Source organism: Ornithorhynchus anatinus, chromosome X1 (genome assembly GCF_004115215.2).
Source record: "Ornithorhynchus anatinus isolate Pmale09 chromosome X1, mOrnAna1.pri.v4, whole genome shotgun sequence".
Lineage (NCBI taxonomy): Eukaryota > Metazoa > Chordata > Mammalia > Monotremata > Ornithorhynchidae > Ornithorhynchus > Ornithorhynchus anatinus.
In genome coordinates this window covers 80,641,498-80,645,471 of record NC_041749.1, presented here as the reverse complement: position 1 = coordinate 80,645,471, position 3,974 = coordinate 80,641,498, and positions in this window count along the sequence as shown.

The following is a 3,974-nucleotide window of genomic DNA, read 5'->3' as shown; positions in this document are numbered from 1 at the left end:
TTGACACATAGTAAGCACTTAACAAATGTTATAATAATAGTGATTTATACGTCCTCAAATGCACACACTATGTATATAATATACATAATATATTATATAATATACTGTATATGCCCTCCCATGCACACAAACTGTAAATGTTGAAGGTGTTATACAGAGATTAGGGATTGGGTTCTGTGGCCACTGGGGTTTACTAATCCTACAATAGTCTCTAAATTCTGGGGCCCTTTTCATTCATTCTTTCATTCATTCAATAGTATTTATTGAGCGCTTACTATGTGCAGAGCACTGTACTAAGCGCTTGGTATGTACAAATTGGTAACAGATAGAGACAGTCCCTGCCCTTTGACGGGTTTACAGTCTAATCAGAAGAGACGGACAGACAAGAACAGTGGCAATAAATAGAATCAAGGGGAAGAACATCTCATTAAAACAATAGCAAATAAATAGAATCAGGGTGATGTACATCTCATTAACAAAATAAATAGGGTAATGAAGATATATACAGTTGAGTGGACGAGTACAGTGCTTAGGGGATGAGACGGGAGAGGGGAAGGAGCAGAGGGAAAGGGGGGAGAAGAGGGTTTAGCTGCGATAGAGGGAGCAGAGGGAAAAGGGGAGATCAGTCTGGGAAGGCCTCTTGGAGGAGGTGAGCTGTAAGTAGGGTTTTGAAAAGGGGAAGAGAATTAGTTTGGCGGAGGTGAGGAGGGAGGGCATTCCAGGACCGCGGGACGACATGGCCCAGGGGTCGTCGGCGGGATAGGCGAGAACGGGGGACGGTGAGGAGGTGGGCGGCAGAGGAGCGGAGGGTGTGGGGTGGGCAGTAGAAAGAGACCTTTTCCAGTTTGGTGGTACTTTGGCCTTGACTCAATGTGAACATTCACTTCTCTGTGCCTCAGTTACCTAATCTGTAAAATGGGGATTAAGACGGTGAGTCCCGTGTGGGGCAGGCAGTATATCCAATCCGATTTGCTTGTATTCACCCCAATGCTTAGCACAGTGCCTGGCACATAGTAAGCACTAAACAAATACCATTTTTTTAAAAATCAGTAGCCAGCAGAGGGCGCCGGAAACCCAGGCTTGAAGTGCTACAGGACATCTATCTTCCCGGGGGAGGGCTGGGTGGAGGGGAGAGACCCTTGGACTGGATCTCCCTTTCTTTGAAGCCAGGCTTACAGCTTTTCCATAGGGAACATTGAGATTTTGGGGAATCCTGGATCTCAGGGCACCTGAGTTGCTCTTAGAGAGAATCTGTTTGTGTGTCTGCAGTCTCCTCACCCTCTGGGGCTCGAAGTGTCTCCCCGCTCCTGCCGGGGAAGTCATGAAGGGGAGGAGGGAAGAACACAGGCCTGGAAGTCAGAGGACCAGGGTTCTAACCCCAGCTCTACCACTGGCCTGCTGTGTGACCTTAGGCAAGTCGGTTTCTCTGTGCCTCAAATTCCCTCATCTGTAAAATGGGGATTCAATTCCTTTTCTCCCTACTCCTTAGACCGTGAGCCCCTTATGAGACAGAGACTATGTCTCACCTGATTATCTTGTATCTTCCCCGGTGCTTAGCACGATGCTTGGCACAAAGTAAGCATTTACACAATTATTATTAGAAGGAGTAGGGAAGAAGATGGAAAGAGATCTGCCCAGGGAACAGTCAGGAGTCAGAGAAGGAGTCAGGCTCTCTGGGGCTCTGACTCCCAGCCCATGGCCATACTCTCTGAACCAAATTACCCCCTGGGGCAGGCTAAGTACTTAGGGTGTGAAAATCTTGGGGACAAACCCCATGTGGTAGGTCCACTGGGACACCCCTATCAGAGGATGGTATTCCTGTTAACCTCTTCTCTTGGAGGGGAGGGGTCTATACTCCCTACCCAGCCTTCACTCCTCTAGTATTTGTTAAGCATTTACTATGTGCCAGGCACCTCACTAAACACTGGGGTAGGTGCTAGCTAATCAGGTTGGACACAGTTCCTGTCCCAAAGAGGGCTCACAGCATTAATCCCTATTTTATAGATGAGATAACTGAGGCAGAGAGAAGTTAAGAGACTTGTCCAAGGTCACACAGCAGAGTGGCAGAGCTGAAAATGAGGTAGAGAAGCACCACCTCCCTTGTCCCTCCCTTTCCTGAGTAGCTAGCCCCAACCTGCTCACCCTTCTCCAGAAACACTTTCCAGGGTTGGGTCTAGTTGGGGGTGGCCAAATTGCAGCTGGCATAAGCCACATGCCCCTGTTCTTCACTTGCTGTGTGGTTTGCGCACATATGCTTTGTTCTTCATGATTTTGCTGTGATATTGAATGCTGGTGGTAGAACCACTCAAGGGGCTGGATGAGGCACCTGTGTGGGGGTCTAGGTCTCAATCAATCAGTGGTATTTATTCAGTGCTTACTGTGTGCAGGCCACTGTTCTAAGTGCTTAGGAGAGTACAAAAGACGAGGAGCAGCGTGGCCCGTGGATAGAGCATGGGCCTGGAAGCCAGAGGACCTGGGTTCTAGAGAAACAGCGTGGTACAGTGGAAAGAGCGCAGGCTTGGGAGTCAGAGTTCATGGGTTTGAATCCCAGCTCTGCCACTTGCCAGCTGTGTGACTTTGGGCAAGTCACTTAACTTCTCTGTGCCTCAGTTACCTCATCTGTAAAATGGGGATTAAAACTGTGAGCCCCACGTGGGACAACCTGATTACCTTGTATCCCCCAGCGCTTAGAACAGTGCTTTGCACATAGTAAGCGCTTAGCAAATACCACCATTTATTTATTTTATTTTATTTAATCCCAACTCTGCCACTTGCCTGCTGTGTGACCTTGGGCAAGTCACTTCAATTCTCTGTGCCTCAGTTCCCTCAGCTGTAAAATGGGGGTTAAGACTGTGAGTCCTATGTGGGACGGGGACTGTGTCCAACCCGATTTGCTTGTATCCACCTCTGCACTTAGAACAGTGCCTGGCACATAGTGAGTACTTAACAAATCTCACAATTATTATTATTATTATTATTATTATTATAGTGCTCTGCACACAGTAAGCACTCAATACATATGATTGACTGATGACTGACTGACTACACTCTAACAGTCCACAAGGAACCTATAGTCTCCCAGCTACTCTACAAACGACAGCTCTGGAGGCCTTGAGTTTTGTTTGAAACTTGATAGGATACTGCCACGCTCTGTTTAACTTTCTGCCAGAGGATGCGCTGGCTTTGATGATTCATTTTTTTCCTTCCTTGTTTACCTCTGCACTGTTGTTCAGTGTGCTGCCTAGGGAACAGAATTCTGTTAGTAGTTAGCTCTGTTTCACCAACATGAATTTTTGGTGGCGTGTGTGACTTTCTAGGTGTCGGCCAATATATCTTATAAAGGCAGATGGATGCCCACCCTAGATAAAGACAGGGGCCAGGAGAAAGGAAGAGGAAGAGCAGGAACAGGAGAGGAGGTGGAATCTGGAAAGCTGGAAAGCCAGAGCCTGAGAGCCTATAGCCACTGGGGTAGCTGGGGGAGAGAAGAGCCCCAGAGCCAGCCTCCTCTGGGAGCCTGGCTGCAGAAGGGACAATGGGAGGGATGGCCATGGGGGCAGGAACACTGACGACAAGGATGAAGAGAGGGGCAAGGTGAGAGGGGGTGGGCAGGGAACTTGACAGAGATGAGGAAAGGGACAAGATGGGGGTTGGGCTGGGACACCAACAGGGATGAGGAGAGGGGCAAGGTGGGGTGGGACAGGGGCAGTAACAGGGATGAGGAGGGGGAAAGGTGGGTGTGGAGCAGGGGCACTGACAGGGACAGGAGAGGGGTAAGATGAATGTAGGAAGGGGCGCTGACAGGATTGAGAAGAGAGGCAAGTTGGGGTGGGGGCAGGGGCAAGGTGGGGTGGGGCAGGGACAAGGCACTCAAGGGCAAACCAGTCTTTACTGCCAATGGGTTAAAAAGATGGCGTTCTCCTCCCTCTTTGCCTCTCCTGGTCAGTCACCTACACAGATGCCAGGCTCAAACTCAG